The 22,742-nt window shown below is 42.3% G+C and overlaps 1 long non-coding RNA gene across 2 annotated transcripts in view; it reads right to left on the bottom strand.

Moving 5' to 3' along the window:
* Positions 1-14,420: 14,420 nt before the first annotated feature.
* Positions 14,421-22,742, bottom strand: part of LOC123638305 — an 89,458-nt gene continuing 81,136 nt past the window's right edge. For both annotated transcript variants that reach the window (XR_006735303.1, XR_006735302.1), the window contains one exon: positions 14,421-14,802. This is a non-coding gene — a long non-coding RNA (uncharacterized LOC123638305). The remainder of the gene's footprint in view (positions 14,803-22,742) is intronic.

A 22,742-nucleotide genomic window follows, 5' to 3' on the forward strand; every position in this document is an offset into this window, starting at 1 on the left:
TAATGGGAATTGGGGTAGCCCATCTTCCTTTATAAGATACTCAGAATACTTAACATCACTTCAGGGCCGGGCGCGGTGGCTCATGCCTGTAATCCTAGCACTCTGGGAGGCCGAGGTGGGTGGATTGCTCAAGGTCAGGAGTTCGAGACCAGCCTGAGCAAGAGCGAGACCCCATCTCTACAAAAAATAGAAAGAAATTATCTGGCCAACTAAAATATATATAGCAAAAATTAGCTGGGCATGGTGGCGCATGCCTGTAGTCCCAGCTACTCGGGAGGCTGAGGCAGTAGGATCGCTTAAGCCCAGGAGTTTGAGGTTGCTGTGAGCTAGGCTGATGCCACGGCACTCACTCTAGCCCGGGCAAAAAAGCGAGACTCTGTCTCAAAAAAAAAAAAAAAAAAAAAAAAAACAAAACATCACTTCATCAGTCTCCACACCATCTGTCAGACCTCAGATTGCAAAGACTGCCCCGTGCATTAATCAAGGGAGGCAATCAAGTGTAGCTTTGAAACAAGTTCCGCTCTTTCAGGCTTAACTGTACTATTAAAATTTCTAAAAAAGTAAATAACAGGAGGTGGTTTTGATCCTGGTGTTGACATTAATCGCATACCCACGTCCCTTGTAGCTCTGCATGGTTACCATGCTTAAGGTAACACACGAAGTGCAAGTGAGTAAGAAAACAAGCCACCAAACTCAGTGAAATGATACACACAGGTGGCAGAAAATGCACACCTGCCTCCTCACCCCACTTCCAAAAATAAGAAGATTCTATTTTCCTCCTCTATACTCCATATACTCTAGAACAGATTGAGTAAGTATTTATAAAGAGAAATATATTGTTTCGATAAATACTTTCTGCTAAATTTCACGAAAGGTCATGTGTCTGTACAGAAAAAAACACGGAGTTGGATATTTCTCCAGTCGCCCATACTGCTGAGCTTATTCCTTCCTCTGGCACTTGTTCTATACTCTGTTCTGGAAGCCAGGCCAGATTGAGCACAACAAACCATATCTTCCTTTCAGTATAGAATGCAGTGAGTCAGTGTTTGTGCAGTGATCTGCTATTAAAGCAAATAAGCAGAATCAGGAATTCCAAAACATGCCTTGTTTTCATTTCCATTTCACATGAGCATAAAGCTCGCCAAATTTGGGCACTTTAAATTATGAAGTCTCCTATCACACATATCTTTATCAGTCCTCCACATAATTGTTTAACTAAGACTCTCTGATAAAAATGTCTAAAATGTTTGCTATGTTTCTCAGCAGCGAACAAATGCCTGTAAGCTCTCACTGTGCCCTGGAGTTTTTCAAACCCTCTCCTGTCTTTGAAAATGTATCCCATTCACTTGGCCGTGCTGGTGACAACACATGGCAGGTGGAGGAGCTAAGCCACCAGCCCCAGACTGGCAGAGCAGTGCCCCGAGGTGACTTGAATACTGACAGAATGCTCCAATCAGTGAACACAAAATGAAGAGCTGATCCAGTCAAGCATCCATCTCATGAGGAGTTGATTTTTATAAAAGTCTGTGTAGATTCCTTAAGCAGAATAAATGTAGGAATCTGAGCTACAGAAGTGGCCTGCCTGTCCCCAAAAGATCAGGTTCTGGGTTTTTCGTTTTCCTTTTCATCTACCTATAGCCCCTCAACTCCCATTTATTCTCAATTATTTGGTTAGGGAAGGTGCCCCTCCAGGTAAAGAGAGCAGGAATCAAGGCCATCTCTGGCAGCCTGAACTACCTTGGCTAGGACTCTTCTGTATTTTGTTTTTTAATGAAACAACTAGAAAGAAACCATGACAAATTATTATCTGCATAATACACATTTAGGTGCCCCTCTCCTTCATTTTTATCTATAAAAGATAGCACTTTCAGCCTTTGAGTTATAACCCCAAGGACTGAAAAGTACCCAGGCTCCTCCGACCCAATATCAGGCAGTTTCAGTGACAACAAACTGGCCTCCAAATGTACCGGTGAAAACCACAAGTTCTCACTCTCGGTGACTTGAATTTGGTGAAATGAAACAGTCGTTTCTATTTTAGTATTTGTAAAGAGTTATGCTTAAAAGCCTAGTGAAAAAGTCAGCTCTGGAAATTAATGAGCAAGCCCTGGTCCTATCCGAGGCCACAGAAGCATTTTTAGAGAGACCCAGGGCCCTTGGAACACACCGTCTGGTTTGAGGCCATAGGGAAAAACACGTTGGAAAGAAAAGAATCTTCAGTTGCAGTGATGCTGCAATGTTGCATACAAGGAGAAGACACTTTTAGGGACTGTCTTTGAATGGGCCCCCCAGTAGGTGTTTACTCAGAACCCACATGGGACACAGGAGTCTGGTGGGATCCCACAAAGGAGGGACGTGAGGAACACTGGTGGCAGAGGCCAACTCCCTCAACATGTTGGGAGTTCTCCCACCAGACTTCAAACAGACAGCGCTGATAACCTGAGCCTTTGACTTTTCTCCTCCACCTCGGAGGGCTTCCAACCTCTTCTCTGCTCATATTGTTTCAAAATTACACGTCAGTTTTGAACCACCTCTCAGTTGTAGTCCTTTTGTCTTCTCCTAGCGATCCCTGTTGGAAACTTCTCTGAACGGCCTGGGGTTAACAAATACTTTTAGGGTTTTGCCATCTAACCACATTTCTACGTATCTTACTGATCATGTCAACATTCTGCTTAAAATCTGCCAATGACTGACTGTTCTCCTGTCTTCAAGATAAGACTTCAAACTGCTCAACAGAGCTTACTGAAAAGACACTTCATGATCTGGCCTCTTCTTCATGAGACTTCTCACGTGCTCTAGTCTTAGCCATTCTGAAATACTTGCAGTTTTCCAACACGCCATGCTCTCTCTTACCTCTGAGCTTTGCCCATGGTGTCCCCCATGTGACTAGAGCTAGTTCCCTCACCCATGGAACTGGACTTATTAGGCAATTTGCTTTGGTCAAAAGGAAATTAACAAGCATCTTGCAAGCAAAGGTGGAAAAGCACTTGTACGCTGGGATTTGCTGCTCTTGGGAACTCTGAGCCTACAATAGGAAGAAGCTAGCCCTCCTGGAGGACGAAAGGCTGCGTGGAACAGAGACAAACTGTCCCAACTGAAGCTCCCACATCTCCTAGGCCAACCAGCCTTCCAACAGCCATGTGAGTGAGGCCATGCTAGATTACCCAGTCCCAGTCACGTTGGGCCAGACTAAAATAGCCCAGGTGACCCACAGAATCCATAAGAAATAATAGATATTTGTTGTTTTCAGCCATTAAATGTTGGGATGGCTTGTTACATAGTATATGCTAACTGACACTCGACTTTGTTTTCTGGTTAACATCTATTCATCCTTCAGGTCTGAGGACATAAGGCTTCCCTGACCCCAGAAGATGCCACACTGGTTTGTATCCATGGCACCCTGTGGGTACCATTGGAAAAGCGCTGTCCCCGGTGTAAGTTGTTGCCTGTTTTCTCTCCTCTCTCCCAAGTGACTGAAGGCCCCTTTAGCTATTGTGGGTGCCTATCCTATAGCACATGCTCAGTACATATTTACTGAAAGAAGATACAAGAATGCAGATATCTATCTTTAGGCTTTTTTCTATTCCCAACTTTAAAGAATTAGACTAGACCATATTTACCTATCACTATCTAGACATGGTAACTATATCAAAAAAATTTTTTTTTCAGTTCCACTCAGCCTTTGGGACTCTCCCTACCTTTTTTTTTTTTTTTTTACAGATGAGACTATCATATTTTCCAAACTCACTGTGCCTTTCAGTTTGACTAATACTAAAAAAATTCACCTAAAATTCCAAGAGCCCTCAGCATATGCACATGGCTAATTCTGACAAATGTTATCACCTTCGCTGTCATAATTACTATATACATGTCAAAGAAGCAGAAGGTCTTAACAATACATAACTGAATTCACTGTCAGTGTAATGACAATGATAGTTAAGGACAATTCCTGTTACAGAGGAACTGTCTTTACAACAAAGAGACTAGCAAGATGCAACTGTTCACCTGTTCATTTCAGCAACACATCACGATAAATTTTGTTTTATGAAATTTATCATCATAACGGCATTACAGCTATGGTAGTTACTAGAGAACAATCGCTGGGCTAAAACCTTAACATACTTTATCTCATTTAATTCTTTCAATAATCCTTCAGGATAGGTATGATCAATCCTATTTTACAGATTAGGTAAATCAGGCTCAGAGAAGTTGGGCAATTTCCCCAAGGACACACAGCTAATGAGTGGCAGGTCTGGGATTTGAACCCAGATGTGATTCAAAAAGCCTCTTATTTAGACTAACATCTTTAAATCTGATGCCATTAAGTGGTAGTGATAAATATCTTCTTTTGGAAGACAAGGAAATAGAGACACTGAGAAAAAAAAGTAGCATGTTTATGGTCTCAAAGGGGCAGGAATGGGAAGAGAATCCAGCTGTCCATTCTTAGCCTGATGCTCCTACTACAGGACTGAGCCCAAGGCATCCCCACCTTCTCCTTATCTTAATATTTCGATTCATACCTACCACTGAGATCAACAATGACAAATTCAGGAGGGAACAGAACAGGTTCTTTCTATTCTAGGTATGCTTCCAATTACTTACTGTATACTAGACAGGTTGTGAAAAGAACAGTATGAAGCATGAAGTTCATGAGACCCAACTGGACTATCATCTGCTCTACCAAATTTCTTTTAAAAAAGCAACCATCAAACCTAGAGAAGAATTTTCATCTAACTTTAATGCCACTCACATTACTTGTATTTCTTATTCACATGAGAGAAATTTGTTACCTGCATACCATAAAGAATGATGAATATTTAACACTAAGTATTGAATTAAGAGTTACTTAATGATCTTAAAAAAAAATAAAAACCTCTATTTCTCCGCAATATCAAGATGTACCTAATAGGCATTTATTGTTCCAGGAACACACAGTATCTTCTACCATTTAAACCTTTCAACAATTTAAAATAATGACCAGGCTGGGCACAGCACACACTATCAAACAAAACTGACTTACTGTATTGTATTTTATCTCTTAAGACTGAGGTCCCCAACCCCTGGGGCCACGGCCCAGTACCGGTTTGTGGCCTGTTAGGAAACGGGCCACACATCACCACCTGAGCTCTGCACCCCCCCAACACCCCATCCCCCCACCCCCAGTCCATGGAAAAATTGTCTTCCATGAAACTGGTCCCTGGTGCCAAAAAGTTTGGGGACTACTATCTTAAGAAACATCTGGAAAACACAGGATGCTCTGAAAGTACAAACAACTACCCTTGGAGTTTCTCTTTTTCCAAAAATTATTTCTCTTGAGTCCCACATCTTCACTATCTATTCTTTTTTTTTTTTTTTTTTTGAGACAGAGTCTCGCTCTGTTGCCCGGCTAGAGTGAGTACCGTGGCATCAGCCTAGCTCACAGCAACCTCAAAATCCTGGGCTTAAGCGATCCTCCTGCCTCAGCCTCCCGAGTAGCTGGGACTATAGGCATGCGCCACCATGCCCGGCTAATTTTTTCTATATATATTTTTAGTTGGCCAGCTAATTTCTTTCTATTTTTTTTAGTAGAGACGGGTCTCGCTTTTGCTCAGGCTGGTCTCGAACTCCTGACCTGGAGTGATCCACCTGCCTCGGCCTCCCAGAGTGCTAGGATTACAGGCGTGAGCCACCGCGCCCGGCCCACTATCTATTTTTATTCCAGTTACAGAAAGAAGAAGGGACAAATGTTTGTTGAGTATACAAAGGGTGCAAGAAATGTGCGGTTATACCCTAACTGGCTTTTCCATGATGAACACACAGTTCCATGCAGGTATCTCAGCTTAAGTACGGTCACTCAGTGCAAATGACAAGGAGTCACTGAGATTACTGTATGGAGGGAATGGTAATAACACACACTTTACGTCATTTGTGTCTCCGGTGCTCTGGGGGAACACACTCTCATCAGTTTCCTTGTTCCCCATCTCTTTGTAAAGACCCACCTTTAGTCTCTTTCTTTGTGAAAAAGGTCTTGACATCCCCAGGCCCACAGACAGAAGAACTCCCAGGAGAAAATGCCAGCCAAATACACTCCTGGCAGGGGTGGGGACCTGTGGTCTCAAGGCCACATGTGGCCCTCCAGATCCCCAAGTGCAGCCCCCCGACCAAATCCAAACTTCACAGAACAAATTCCTTTACTGAAAGGATTTACTGTGTAAAATCTGGATACAAATGCTGCACTCAAGCATCCAGAAGGCCACACGTGGCCCCAAGGCCGCAGGTTGCACACCCCTGAAGGGTCTTCCACAATGACGTGGCTATGGGAGAAAGCCCCCAAGGCATCCAATGTCACTTGACTCGACTGCCCAATTTCAGACTTAATCTCTGCAAGGTCAACCTGGTTAGGGACTTTAAGACATAATCCTCAAGATTTGTGTGTTCTTTTTGGATCCAAATTAGAAAACGGCAGAAAAACTCATTTAGGGTCAATTCAGCATGGCATAAAGGGATGAAGAGAAGAACTACAAGGTGAGCAGAGCTCCTTTTCAGTGCTGGGCGTGGGGGAACAATCACCGGAGCCCAGTAAGGAAGCTCTCATGACGCTGGAGGGCTTTCAGGCCAGACCTGTCAATGTGAACAGGAGCCAGGAGGGGCCGTCGTGGTGTTTCCCCTTCCTCCCCCCTCTTCTGATCTGCGATTCCTCCCAAACATCTACTCATGTCTCCAACTCCAAATGTCAGTGCTGATAAACAACCAGCACATTAACCCAATTCGCAAGAAAAACTGATACCATCAACTGTTCCGAGATCACCTAACATCCTGGCCCGGCAGTTCCCCACATTTTGCCTGGACTATCCATTCATCAGCTCGTTATTGTCCACGGGATGCTAATCTGTACCAGAAAGACCATGTGGCCCCCGATGCTCAGTGACACTGCCATGATACACTCAGTGCCATCCTCCTCCTGGAGGCTTGCCTGGATAGAGGAAATGGAAAATCCTCTGTGAGCAAGGTGACTGCCAGCTCCCTGCTGACCCTCTCAAGGCCACCCTCTTCCATTGCCACTCCCTCGCTCGCCTCTAGGGAAGTGCCAGCCGGTGGGTTGCTAGGACAACTGGCATCACTGCTGAGGCACAGAAAAAATCACCAGTGGAGCTCGGAACCTGGACTGCTAACTCTGATGGCAGCGATGAGATGCTGATTGGCAGCTAATCTGTCCCCTAAAGGGAGTGACAGAGTAACATTACCCAGTGGGCGGCTCTCACCCTGACACACTACCCTTTCATCTGCACTTGTGCTTGATGTGGTGGTGACACGGAAGGGGCGAGGGACTAACTTTAGACAGAGGCTGAATGACTCTACTCTGAATTATGTGAGCCGGTGGACGTACAGTTACCACCTGACATTTGTACCTTTAATTTACCTTTAATCTCCTCCAAGTGGGGGGAGTAGGAAAGCCAGAAACAGGTAGAGCAATTGAGGTTGCCAAAGAGAAGGGGAAAAAAAATCTGTTTGGACAAGCAATAGCTGTCCCCTTTCTGAACTACAGCATCCTACTCTTACACCTCCTGTTTTTGGAGATCAAAGAAGAAAAGGCAAAGGAAACTGGAAAACTAGGAATTGCCCTGGTAGAAGAAGAAAACAATCTTTGTGCCCAGTTCTCTTTGTTCTGCAGGGTGAGTTTTACAGAGCTTATAACGGGCAGCAACTCGTAGGAGCCCCAGGCATGAAGACTGCCTATGAAAGTCTTGGATTTCAGCCCTGGAGAAATTACAATTTTTCAATGCTGTGCAAGCCACAAGGGCTTGAGAAGAAAAAAGGAAAATGAAATGAAGAGCAACCGAATGGAAACTTTAGAAAACTATTTTAGTAAGAGCATTTTCATTTCTAGGTGCTGGTGAGGATGGCTGACGTGCGGACTGAAATTCATAACCCACAGCTCAGTACCGGTGCGGGAGTCCAACAGGGACTTCTGCCAGCACTGGGGGCAGGTTATTCTCAGTGCCAGGCACTCGAGGCTGGACGGGAGATAGTCACGAGACATCATGTATCAAAATATTAAGAAAGAAATGGAATTTAGAAGACAACAGTTAAGAGTCCAAAGATACAATGACAAGGACTTGCCTGAGTTTCGGAAAGAAAAGATTCTGAAGGGGTATTGCCATTTGTATCCCATTTATATTTCCAGTTTAAGGGACTTTACTTAAGTAAGTTGTTTAAGGAACATAAGCACAAAATGACTTTGAAAAACTAACTTTCTCCAACATAGGTTTCAAACAGCTAATTTTGCTTTCTCACCTAAAAAAGCATTTTATACTTGTTGAAAATGACTTTTTCTGAAACATGTAACGTACTTATTCAGGTGTCTTCAAAAGGTTAACATAATCCCCAGGAATTATAGAAGACAGATGAATTCTTTCAGTCTAAGATTCTATTTAGCAATAATTTATTACGTAACTATCACCGGAAATTTAATATGAATATATGTTGGGGGAGAGGTTAAATGATCTTTTGGTATAAAAAATGATTGTTTTACAGAGGTGAAAAATTTGAATAATTCAAAAAATGAAACCATCTATTTGTCTCTTTACATTAGTTTCAAGGAACAATTTATTTGTCGGTAAGAACCAACAGATGTTGTGTGGGTTCTGATGACTAAGCAACGTCAACTAGTTTTTATTTGTGCCTTACCTTTCCTGCTAAGAAAACAAAGGAGAAACAACAATCTTTCAGAGGAATAATAAAACCATTAAAGTACTATGCTACAGTAGACTTTGTGAGAAATGACATGCATCAGTAATATTATGACACAGGTGACGGAGCAGATGGACCTGTGAGGTGTCCCAAGTGTGGGACTTATTTGATCTCTATCTGGAAGAATTTTCAGTGGCTGGATGCTTCCCTTCTGGGGCAGCACAACTAGTCAGTTGTCCTTGTCCTTCCCTCCTGTGGGTGTGCTGATTCTTGAACACTGAGCACTTCAAAGATATACCACTTGAGAAATGTATTTCTAGTTTTAGAGGTGGTTTCTGTCCAAAATTCAGTTGGAAAGGCTACACTTACTAATGTTGGGAGGCATCATTCCTTTAAGTGTGGCCCAAGTTCTTGCTTTGACTTTTGCATCTAAAGATCTAAAATGATCCTAAAGAAAATGGTGCCCACGTGCTAACAATTCCCCATGCTACGTCTCTATCGGTGGTCAAAGCACACAATTTATGATGGAAAGAAATTTCTACCCCTGAGATGTCACATGCCCAGACACAGAAGCAGTTAAATAAAAGACTATTTCCAGTCCTGGAAATCGTCCCCAAAAATCCAGCTCTGAGGAATCCTACCCGCCATCCCTTTCAGCACACCTGACTCTGCCACTGAGCACGTCCTCCCATGGCGCTCTCCTAGGGGACGCGCTCAAAGGGCAGTAAATAGAGATCACTCAGCACTGCATCCCTGACAGACTTGGGCACATCTGGGTACACAATGGTCTTTGAACAAATACCATTTATTTTTCGAACTCTAATCCTAAATAGGATACAAGAGCTTTTTACCTCAGCCCTATTCACTGAGAAAGCAGTCTGACCAGGCTGTTAATGATTTCTTTTTCCCCACAGAACACGAATATTAAAGAAGATCCATGAATTCTTTTCCCTTCACAACTTCTGGATTTTCTGTGTGTTTTCCTCCTCCTCCCTAAGAAGCTGAGAGGAGGAGTGAGTGCTTGGGGAAGATGGCGCCGAGGGGGAAGGGTGTGCCGGGGATGGGCCACACTTTGCTGACCCACTCAGGAAGTAGCTCTGACACCACCTTTCAGAAGCAGCCGCTCGTGCAAAGGCCCTGCCAAAAGTTCTGGCCCCGAGTAACGCAGAAGGGGCAACGGCCAGGAATTGGTGAGGCTATCAATAGGAAGCAATACGAGGAAGTCTGAGAAAGGGAGATAAATGGGTTACACAGAAAACCCTAGAAGACTTGAGGCTACACAAGAACGCAAAGAGTACTTCCATGGCATATACGCACGCAGTCAGAACCTCTTTGCTTTATAGTACGCAAGTCAGTTTGCAGGGCTGTTATAAGCAAGGATTGAAAAAAGGAGATTGTTTCCCCTCATTTATCTAACAGTGAAATCTCCCTTCTCTCCTGACCCCCTTATCTACTTCAGATTTTTTTTTTACAACAATGCTAGAGAATTTGGTACCACAGATGGCAAGTCTAAAAGGTACAAACTGATAGACACATAGGGAAATTCCCAAATTGCTCTTATTAGCGTGTGTATGTGTAATTCTCTCACTCCAGAGACCAGAAATTCAGATCCCATTTTTCAAGCCTTATAAAGACAGCATAATGCCGTTTAAACAGGCACAGAGGTGTTTATTTTAGTCTCTCCATTTCTTCCCAGGAACGACATAACTCCAGCACTCAACCGATTATTATAAAAAGAGGGTCAATAAACACACAAAATTCTGGAAACCTCTATTCTTGCTGTCCTCAAAAGCAACGTAGTGCAACGCCTCCCTAGGAAAGCTTTTGTGAACTTCCCCTGCACACCACAGAGACATCAGGTGGGTTTAATGTGTACCATCACCCCGTCCCTTCATTCCAACTTGTGCACTGGAAGGAAGTGCTAGCCAGTCACTTTCTAGGTATCTACCTAGAAACAGCACTTCGGGCCTGGCTCTACTTTGGGAATAAACATGAACATAAATGATGATGAAATGATGTGATTAAAAGAGACAAAACCACCGCCGTTCACAGAGTGCCAGGGTAGGCTGCTCACAAACACCTAACACAGCAAACCACTCAAATGGAAAAGAAGAGGAAATACACACAGGGTAGAATTTTTTTTTTTTTTTAAAGTATCAGAAAATCCCCAAACTCTATTGATAGGTCTACAAAACTTTTTTTTTTTTTTTTTTTTACAAATTGTTTCCTCCACCACATTTCCTTATACACATCATAGACATTCAGCATCCACTTCTAAGGAAAAGAAAATAGACTCACCATGCCATCCCCACCCCCTCAAACTACTGTCAGACTCAAGCCATTCTTATCAGAATGGTGTTTATGTTCCTTTCCCTAATGGCTCAGGCCCACACATGAGAAACCTACAGACACACTCACTCTATACTTAGCACATTAACTGCCACGTGAGTTGTATTTAACTCACACTACTTTTGAGCCTGGAGCCTCGTGAAGTGTATGTAATTCACACATCTCTACCTTGGGAGCCCCGTAAACTGTTTTTCAAGTTGCGTGTAATTGACTCGCAGAAAACAATAAAAAAAATAACAACTTTTTCATTAAATCAGAAAGGATCATTTTGTTTTTGAAGTTTTTATTCTATTTTTGTAATAGAACACTATGACTCCAAGGGAAAAAAAATTTCTAGTGTGGCAGTCAATGTGTTAGACATTCATTCAACAAATATTCACTGAGTGCTCACTATGGGCCAAGCAGTATTTTAGGTGCCGTGGATTCACCGGGGAATAACAGCAATAATAAAACCCGTCCCTGCTTTCACAGAGCCTGCATGTTTCCAAAGTCTCTAACTGAGGAGACTGATGATTAACAAATAAATATATAATATGTAAGGTGCTTAAAAGAAAAACACAATAGGCTAGCAGATGGAGAGGACTGGGGTGGATGCTATTTTACATGGGTCAGGGAAGGCTGCTTTTACAGGATAACACGAGAAGTCCCATTTAAGGAAGCAGAGAAGCTTAGGAAAGAAATATGGATTGCTGCCTCCTTGTTTACAGACTAAATAATATTTAAGCATAGAGGTGGGTAGTTTTAGAAAAGTCAAGTTCAAAAATGGCTCCTGTTACATTTTCAAAATGACCAGTGAGTATGGCCCCTAAATTTAAAAGACTGAAACTATAATCTTAGGAAGCTCTCGAATGAATACTTTCAAATTGCCCAGGAGGGTCTTGTGGAAAGGGTTTCATGGTGGTGACAGACATAGCAATTCCTTTTTGTACGATAACACTGTGCTCAATGTTTAAGAACAGTTGTAAATGAGGTAGTGCTGAATCATTGGCGATTAGGAGCCAAAGAAGGTAAAATGAAGTCGGATTTGCTTCACTCAAGACTGATACTTAATGCAAGGTTAAACACGTAGAGTCAGAAGAACCAATGGAGGTCATTTAAGTCGGTTTTCTCACGTTGTCCATCACAAGATGGGTCCCCAAGGGTGGAGGGGGCCCAGGGTTATACAGCTAACTGCAGCATCATGCCTGCCACCCAGGTCTCCTGACTCTAGCTCGGTGTGACTGCCACTCCCTTCCTGTACAGATACCCTATCTGGAACCAGTTTAAGACACCTTTAGAAGCTAGGGCCAGCTGCTATAATAGAAAGATGGTGGCAGATCTGAGAGGCAGTTGAAGGGACATGCAGAGAAGTAAATGCAATGAGTAATGAGTTTGGGGTGCTGAGCATGGGAACCGCTCCTTCAATGGCTGCTGTGATTACCAGTCACACATTCACACACCCACACCCAGACCCTGCCCATGTGCAAACACATGTTCTTTGACAATGGCTTGCCTTCCCTATTGTCGTGGGTCTCCGTGGAACAGGTCTTGGGGCACCCAGGATGCTAAGATCAGGGAAAACAGAAACTCAGTGTTGTAAAAATGTACCAAGATTATGAAAGGTTCCTAATACCAAAATTGACTAAGAAAACTGAGAACTACCCCCTCCTCTCCTCCCAAGCAAATGTAGTTTTGAAAAGAAAGTCCTTAGCATGCTTAAAGGAGTCCACCGGAATTTAGTATTTTTTTTCCTCTCCCTTAACACACTCCATTTAAAAAGGGCTTTTTAAAATTAAGTCTGCCATGTGGCATGTTAAAGTTTATACTTCAGAAGTTCTTTGAAAACCTCACTTACCATTCTAGATCTGACAGTGTGTCACATGAGCAGTTCAAAGCAACGGTTAAAAAAAAAAAAACCCACCAGATTTGAAACAAAAGCTATCTTGATTATGGTAACTGCACAACTCACTGAAATAGAACCTGAAACCTAAAGCGCTTTTCCATAAGACACCTGTTTTCTAGGATGAAAACGCTTTAAAAATTATCGCCAGAAGTACATCCTAACAGTTACCTGATTGGGAAAATAATTTCCAATCCAACACACTGTAACCGTAGCACCAAAATCTAATAGGGTCCCAAATTCTTCCTTGATAGTGATAGAAACGTTTACAAGTTATTTCTTAGAAAGTATTAAAGTACCTCACACAATGCTCTGCCCTTACGGGGACCCCAAACCAAGATACTGACAGCTCAATAAACAGGTCGTATGGAGCAACATACAGACTTACAAACTATATCACCGTGCGGGTTAGCAACTTGCCCAAGGTTGCGAATTTACTTGACCTTAATGAGAAAGCCAGGAACAGAACTCAGGTCAATTGATTCCAGGAGCTGTGGACTTCCCACAAGGACCAGTGCGAGCACATGTACAAAATGGAAACACATTAAAACACCAGCACCTCTCACGGTCCGCTTACTATGAAGCACTGGGAAAATCTGAATTTAATAAGCTTATTTCCGTATTGCTATTTAACCCTCAGGATATGCTATGGATAGATATGCATATTTTAATACAATGTTTAGAAACCCATGCAATTTTTTTAAAAAATCAGGAAATTTTTCTTTTCCAATGTTAAATACTTTTTATCCCTGGTATAGGCTGCATCTTCCTCTTTCCAAATCTTTTAGGCAACCAGAAAAACATGGCTAATAGATGCCTGGAAAAGTTTGCTGACTGAATTATTAAGTTAAAAAAATACACATAAAAAATATAAAAAAGAATATACATAAATATTACAAAAATATCCATATATATACACACGTACAACAACCACCTAGTCTTCATGGTCTAAAATTTGAAGATAACATCTTCTCTTTCTCAGAGGTCTTCACAGGGCATCCTGGGTTTCCTGTAGCTGTTTTCTTTCCTGGTCAAAGCTTTCTGAACTTTTTTTGTGACACCATCTAGCAACGAGGTAAACTCTCCAGCAAGTAGCAGGGCTGGGCACACCCACATTGTTTCATAACGGATGAGCTCCTTGAAGACACACTGTGTCATTTCTTCAGTGACTTGATACTAAAACTTCCCATGCAAGGTGTCCCTCGGCTGACAGGCAGGAACAACTTTCCTCATCTCATCCTAACCCAGTAAAATCAGCTCATTTTGAATGAGAGAAACACCCAAACCAACTGCTTATATTTGTGCATCTCAAGATTTTAAAAGCCAGAGGGAGGGAAAAAGGCATTCTCATCAAAAACTTCACCTAAATAAGAATAATTGCTGGGTGGAAACTCTGATTGCTAATTCTCAGCCTGGAGAATTTTCTTCCCCGCTCACCAACCTAAAAGAATTGCAACAGCCCAGTTTAAAGTGGCTGCTCTAAATTTGATACTATTTGACTCTCCCGGTAGAAAGGGTGTTCCTACCATGAAAGAATCATTATATTCCACTCTTTTATTCCAGAAGTAGATACTGAGCAGCACGCCACAGAAGCTGAGAGAAAGGCAAGTTCACAGCAAATACAAACAGAACGTTTTCCCCTAAAAAAAGAAATTAATTGGATGATCACCTAGAGCTCATGCTAATAATCCTTCATCACCCTGGCTCAGTTACATCCAGCGATTCGCAAATCCTGACAAGGCAAGCCACTGCAGATGTTGCGCGTGGTGGTTAACTTACAACATTCACTGCGCACTGTTCACAGGTAGCCTCAGCCTATACTTCACCATGGAGACTTCCCACAGAAGCTGGAGGGCTTGTGGACTCAGGCGTGTTCTTTCTTCCTTTCACAGAGAAGTGAGAAACACCTAGCATGAGAATGGAACAGAAGAAAAAGAAAAAGATCAATGCATCATCCAGTCACTTGGTATCTATCAACAAATGAAGTCTCACGATCGATTGGATTAATTGATAATGCTCATGATCAATCAGGTTAATTGATAATTCACCAAAGACCATTTTCGAGTACCAGTGTCTTAAAAAGTAATTCACTAGTGTTGCTCTTGCCCCAGGGGACACAGCATGGTATAGCCAGCCTCATTTCCCTCCACAAAGTTGAAGCCGATTCTGGGAGACTTCAGATACAATCTCAGCTGAGATGTAAACTTGCAGTACAGCCTTAAAATAAGACACCTGATTTTTCTCTCTGCCAAAGGGAGCGAGGACTATCATCTTTTGCCATTCTCCTACCTCGCTGGGTTCTTGGGAGGATCAATAAGCTCATTCTTGCAGAGCACTCACGGTTCCCAAGAGTAAAGGCACTGTGTCAATGCAAAGTATCATTAGCGGTCAGAGCCTGTTCTGAGCTCTGAAGCCAGAACATAAATGCCAGCACTGGCCAGGCACCGTGAACCAACTACCCTGGAACTCCCATCGCTGGAGCACCCACACATCCAAACGTCTCCATGGCCCACTGTGCTGGAATCCAGGGAGAAGAGGAACAGAGATGGAAATGGCTGGAATCTCTGGGAGGAGGAAAGTGAAGGTAGCAAGCAGGAAGCTAAGCGAAAGAGCGTACGGGAGACACGAGAGGTGTATGCAGGAGTGTGGTTATTTGGTACACGGCCCCCTCAGCTTGCCGGTTTGCAGCGTTGTGTGCACCGAATGTTTGCGGGGCTGTGAAATTTTCCACTTGGCTGTCTGCCATTGCCGCCCACCGAGGATAACACTTAAGCCCACAGAAGTGGCACACCGAAGCCCTGTTTGAAAAGGATTGGATAAGTTTTTTTTTTTTTTTGGTTGCTTTTAATGAAAAGACTTGATCATATCCTAATCATTAATATTTTCCACATCTGGGTTTCTTGACTTTTTCTCCCCTTTAAGGCAGACCTAGGGACAGCTTCTTCCAGACCAATGTGATCAAGTTACTTTGATTTGTGTGCTCTTGAGAAGCATAACTTGAGGTAAAGGAACGTATATTAGTGAAATTAGGGATGACGAAAACCGTGGAGTTTAAGTGCTACGCTAGAATCCTGTTTCCCAAATAAATCATCCACAAGGGCCAGTCATGTTTTTCCTTTCAAAATCATGAGCATGCACGGAATATATGTGGGAGTTGCAATATTAGCACTGCAGGTATAATAAATAATATTTCTGAGGGAAAAAAGTGGTCCCTTATCTCAACAACAACAAAAAAAAAAGGCAAGAATGAAAAATAACAAATTGTAGGTTTGGAATTGGTAAAACACTGACAAGTATACCTCAAAATAAAGAACTAAAAAAAGTGGAGAGACAAAATTAGGACAGAAGGGAGAAAGGAGGTGTCTGCTACTCATATAATTAACCATCCCTTAAGTGAATACAGTTTACCAAGTGCTTTCTCATTAATTAACTCATTCACTCGACAAATTTTTCCTTGGTACTTACTACATACATCAGTCTGCATGTTCACCTGGGAGCATGTGTGAACAAAACAGACTAGTACCCTGCCCTCAAGGAGTTCCCTGTCTCAAGAGGGACAGACATTAAAGAATTATAATATACGATTTTTAGTAGAGGTATAAAATTTGAAAACCAGATAGGCACTATGAAGGAAAACTAAACATTGTAATTTGCAGTCATCATGGGGAAACCTCATTGAGAAACAGGGTCTCGGGAAGGCTTTTCTTTACAAAGCTCACAGTAAAGTAGGGAAGTCAAAGATGAGTAGAAGTTAGCCAGGCATTGAGTTTCCAGGTAGAAGAAATAGCCTGTGCATTACTTGAACTGACCTAGAGATGTAGCACTAATTTATGTCATTCCATTTTTTTTCTTAATCATCTCAACTGGATCAAGAAATGAGTGACACAACTGTCCTCAAAACCCTGAAATAAGAGATGATTCTTCCTCCAGCTGCTGTGCCATTAGGGCAACAAACACCAGTAATTCTGCAAAAGGAACACCATTTGGTGCAGGCATTATTCTTGAAGTGACAGGAAAGAAAGACTGTGGTCCATAACACACCCCAAGTCATCTCATTATCACAGCGAAATGAAAGAAAGCTCTCTGTTGATACCTGCATGCCACAGTTGGAGTTAAGAAAACTCTCCCCCGAAAGGACTAAAAACAGATCACATTACATGCAGACTTCCGAAAAAAATCTTCTTAGTACCTTGATTTAGGTTCCAAATTTCTGGCTTCCCCTTGACTATTAGGAAATGTTTATTATTTCTCCCCTGGACCTAAATGGCTTTATGTATGCCTTTAATGGTGTCTTGTCAACCTTCTCTTTTGGTTCTTGTTCCAGTGATCTGTTTACTTACCCACATGAATAGCAAACTGCAAAGAAATAAAAAGTAATGGAAATGTTGTGTTCATCTGAAGTGTTGCCTTCTTCCCTATCCTCCCAAATCTGGCTCAACTTAATTCTTCCACTAAGGAAAATCAGTAATTTGCTTTCTTCATCCTACAACACTAAAGCATCTTCAGACAGGCTCCTTCATGTTCTCCCTGTGAATGCAGTAAGTTTGAAAGTCTGTCTGAAATGAGTACGCCAAACTTTCATTTGAGTCTCTTTCCATTTAAGATGCCCAGGATAAAATGTAATTTCTTCTACAAGCTTCTCATACAAACGAAAGTAGTAATAATACTCCAAGTTCAAAGTCTCAGAATACAAACCTTCCTTTTGACCTAGCAGTTTTGACCAACCTTAGTAAACACACAGTGAGAACAAGAAAAAGCACTTCTTGAAGCCAAGCTATCCAATATCTTGCCATCAGACCCGGGAAATTATGCCAGGCTGACAGTTTCATACTCTGTCCAGAGAAGAAAATGACACAATGCCAATTTTTTCTTCCCCTGACTGCCCACAGCACTTACGATCTTGACCACACATTCTGACCCAAGGTCCTTTTCAATTCAGCACTTTGTTATACTGTCTTTTTATACTCCACTGGATTTATTTAAGTCTTGAAGGCTCAAAAAGTTTATAAGCTCTTTGACGAAAGAAACCTTGCCATGCTCTTCTTTTGCAACCTCCTAACAGCGTCTAGTGGAATGAGCCTGTGTTTAAATTAAATGATCCATATCCAAAACCTGTTCTAGGACTTAACCCTTACTCTGCAAAGGAATCACTATTCTACAGCTATAATTTAAGCCCCTTTCACCTTTCTCTGTCCTCCGGGGACTTGGAGCTCCTATGGTTCCTATCGTCCAAATGGAAGCCCTCCACAAACTCGAAAACAATTAAATTACAACTTAGCCTTCTCTTTTTTGTTCTTCCAATCCATTACATTTTGAACAGCTGCCATCTCCTTTCAAGATTTACAAACTCCCTCCCACCTCCTTGTCACCAGAAGCCTCTGTCCTTGATTCCTACAGCTTTTCAAAGGCCACTATTAAGGAAACCTCCGTGGTCTGCCGAGGGGAGGCAGGGTTTACTAAAACTCGAACCAGCAGTAGAAATGGCTGGAGAGTCTTGATAACCACAGATTGCCGGGACCCATCCCCAGAATTTCTGATTCAGTAGGCCTGGGGTGGGGCCAGGCAACTTGTATTTCTAACAAATTCCAAGGTGAGGCTCCCGCTGCGGGTCTGGGGACCACACTTTGTGAACCACCACTCTAAGGATAAATCTTTCTACCAGTCATAGAGCTGGACAGAGGCTGAGGACCTTTTGCACCATGAGGGGCTACACTAGAAGGAATGACACCTGTTTATTCCAAAGACATGGCAAATGACCAAAAAAGACAAAAAACCTCCCATGCTATATAATCTGGGAAAACTTTTCATGGCCTCTCCACTTGAGCTCTTAATCCATTCTCCTCCTACTGGCTCTCCAGGTCTTGTTGGGATCAATTTTGCCCCTCACCTCTCCTTCAGTCTTTTTCCTCTCCCTTCGAAACAACTTCCCACCCTACCAGCATACTCAGTCACGGCTATTCCTAAAAGACTTTCCCCATACCTTGATAGGGTCCCCAGTGGCTGTCACGTCTCTTTTATTTACCAAAAGGTTAAAGTATACTATAAATTCAGTCTTGGTATTTCACCATCTACATCTTAAAACCTTGGAGCTCGATTTCCACAATTTTTTTAAGTAAACTTCATCATTCTCTTTCAAAGGTTAGGCATGGCTTCCTGTCTTCTAAATGCAGTGATGTTTTCTGAGGCCTCATCCTAACTAATTTCTCTTATAATATTTGATACAGTTCAACAATAGTTCCTTCAATTTTCTTTTTCTTTGGTTTAGCAGATGAGCATTTTTGCCTTAACACCATCTTTTTGGAATGACCTCTCTCCCATTTGCTTTGTTACTTGGGCTGGGATGACCTCATGTCTTGGCTCTAAAGACGGGCACACGTCCCAGGTCTGGGCAATCATAACACAATATCCCTCCAGCCACAGTGACTGGTTTTAGGGATAGGCACATACCCAAGGCAAGTAAATCAAAGGCTTTTCTCAGACTGGCTGGAACTAAGAGGAACGAAATACCCTTGCCTGGTAAGACCATGGAAGCATGATGCTACTAACAGCTGTTAACCACTTCTTAAAGAAAGCCCGTCTAAGAATAAAGCTTCACAGTAGAGAGCAAAGTTGAAAGAAAGTCTAGGTCCTGATGACAGCAAGGTCCCTTGTATCCAGCCATACAAAAGTTAGATTGGTCCCTGGATGTCTTAATTATGTTTTGATAGACAAAATTCTAAGGTGGCCCCCAAGATGCCCTATCTCCTGGTGTACATGCACCTCTTCCTAGTTATTCAATAGAACACTAAGGTAGGTTCTGCTGCTTTGAAGGAATTTTTGTGGATGTAATTAAGGTCCCAAATCAATTGACCTTAAAATAGAGAAATTATCTTGGTGGGCCTGCCCTAATCAGGTGAGCCCTTCAAAGGGATGGGACTCTCTTAGGAATGAGATTCAAAGTGTGAGAGAACACGCTGGTGGGAGGAGGTAAGTCACATGGCAAGGAAATGAAGGTGGACACCAGGACCTGAGAGTGGCCTCTGGCTCACAGCCAGCCACTGAGCAGGGACTTAGGTCCTACTATCACAAAGAACTAAATTCTACAAATAACCAAGTGAGCTTGAAAAAGGCCCGTGAGCTCCAGATGAGAATACAACCCAGCTAACATCTTGATTTCAGTCTTCTGAAACCCTGAACAGAGAATCCAACTGAGCCATGCCTGGACTTCTGACCTACAGAAACTGTTACATAATAAATGGGTGTTATTTTTAAAGTTACTATATTGTGGTAATTTGTCACGCAGCAATAGAAAATTAATACACACGTGATAGGAGAAATTCCATTTTTTTTTTTTTTGCTTGAATCACTTTGAGTTGAATTGGTCTATTGCAACTCAGATAGACTAAAATGCTTGATTTCTCTGAGATGGTACTACGTACACTATTCTGGTGTTCCTTGTATCACTCTGATGGCTGCTCCTCTTCCTCATATTTTTTGCCCTTCCTGTTGTTCTTTTGAACCCTAAGGTATGTATTCCCTAGGACTATATGCTCAGTTCTTTTCTTTTTCTATAATGATTTCCTTCTATCCCATAGAGTTCCTCAGTCTGTATCCTGGGCCTTGGCCTCTCCCCCAACAAGCTGCTGGATATACGCAGTATAAATAAATTCTGTCTGTTCCAAAATTTCCTATCTTTTTTTCCCTCCAAACTACTTTCTCCTCTTTAATTTCTGATTGATGCTAATGGCCATTCTCCTACAGTCTACCAGTTGTCAAGTCCTATCAATTCTGTGCCCCTTCTATTCCCACTGCCCCCTGCTAGTTCAGACTTGATTCCTCTCACAGCAGCCTGATAATTGGTCTTCTTACCTCCAACATTCCCTCTCTAAACCATTTGAGTCATCTCTTTTGGCCCAAATTTCCTAAAGTAGAGATTATATAATATAACACAACTTCTCCCTGCCATACCTTCATTGGTTCCTACAGCTTACTGAAAATCTTCCAAATTCTTTATTTGATGTTTAAGATCTTCACAATCTGGCCCCAACATGCTTTTCCAGCTTCATTTCCCTTCATGCATGCCGAACCAGCCACACTGAGCATCTCACTTCCTCTCTGAGAGCCCACATTTCTACTCCACATGTCAAAATTCAAGCCATATCTCCCAAGACCGACTCAAATCCTACTTTTTCCATGACTCCTTCCTTCAGTCTCCCTTACTACAACTTCCTCAGTCAGAAGTATTTTTTTTTTTGCATGTGAACTCCCATAGTTTTTATTCCTTTTCTTTGGGTGTACTAATCATTTTGTTCCTTATCCTAAAATAGGCATCATTTTCCTGAGCAGACTGTAGTAAATTCTGCGAAGATAGGGTTTGTGCCTGTCTTCTTTTTGTAAGCTTTGCAGTACTTTTGCAAGTGATAAACACCTTGATTGATACTTGTTGACCAACTGATGGAGAGCATGGCATTTCCTTTCGCTCTGACATGTCCTCAAGTCTCTGTCCTCTGTGGTTATCAAACAGGAGAACTTCCTTGTGGGTAAGTTAGAGAGAAATCATCACATAAGCCAATAAGGAAACTGCTCAGTTGATCAATGAAATGTCCTGCAAGAGCCTCTTTTTCCAACTCAGGACTAAAGCTAACTCTTTGTACTTTCTTTCTGACAAAGAAAGAGAAGCAGCCAGGGGTGCTGGCAATTGCAGAGTTCAGAAATGCTTCCTCTGGCTGAGTACACTCAGCCCAGCAGGGTGCAGAGCCCTGTCTCCACCCTGCTCACAAAGGAGCTTAAATGGCATGTCTAGCCACACACTCCGCTTTCCCTGCAAAAGGCATTTCCAGTGCATTTCAGCTTTCCTGAGGGTCAGATCTCAGGAAGAGTTGGAGGGAGGTCAGGGAAGGGATGCTGGCCAAAACTCGAGGCATTCTCAAAAGTATGATTTATTCACATCGTGAGCTCCCCATTCAATCAACCTTTCATGATTTGTGTGAGTTATCTGTTGTCACATTTCTTCCAAATTGGCAATCCTTGGATTTTTAGCAGGCGCTTAGAACATTTTCTATGTATATTAACTGGTTTATGCTCAGGGAATAAAAACTAAAATCAGTATCTGCCCGAAGAACACATAATCAGAGGGATAAATATGGTGAAAAAAAATCTCTGTGATCAAACATTTTATTTTTAAAATACTGCAGTTCATGTTGATCCGTGCTGCTGTTTCCTATTATTAGCATGGCTTAATCACATAAACGTAAGGCTTTATCCACACAGATAGAGACTCTGCAGGTGTCCGTATTTGTATGCAAGTAATATCTCCTTATTGGTATGGCACAAAGTTTGCTATGAAATATAATTATACACCCAGAGAAAAGTATGTCTGCATACCAAGAATAAAATGAAAATAAAAGATAAGTTGAACATATAGATGAGATATACCAAATCTGCACGGAACAGCTGCAGAATGATGTCTCCAGGAAATTACTATTTTAAAGGCAAGATGGCATGTGCTCCTTATTGACAATTTTTCAACACTCTGGTCCTGCAGGGATTGCTGAAGCCCAACCGAAGGCACTACGGCCCAGGAGGCGGATGGATCTTGATCTAGAAGCCAGAAGACCACACTTCCCCAGAGTTACACATTCCCTTTTTGGCCACCATGAATCATCGCACACCTTCTCCCTGGAGGAGAGTTGTATTTATGCCTGTTTGAAAAGGTCGGTGTTTTGTGTGGGTGTTGTAGAAGTGCTTGGTGAAAATGGGGAAGGCGGCGACCAGCCCGTGCTTCACGCTTTGATAATTTCTGAAGCATTTATAAATGACGAGCAGCGATGGCCCGCAAGCAGCTCTGACTTTAAGTCTCTTTCAGTTT

This window comes from Lemur catta, chromosome 5 (genome assembly GCF_020740605.2).
Source record: "Lemur catta isolate mLemCat1 chromosome 5, mLemCat1.pri, whole genome shotgun sequence".
Lineage (NCBI taxonomy): Eukaryota > Metazoa > Chordata > Mammalia > Primates > Lemuridae > Lemur > Lemur catta.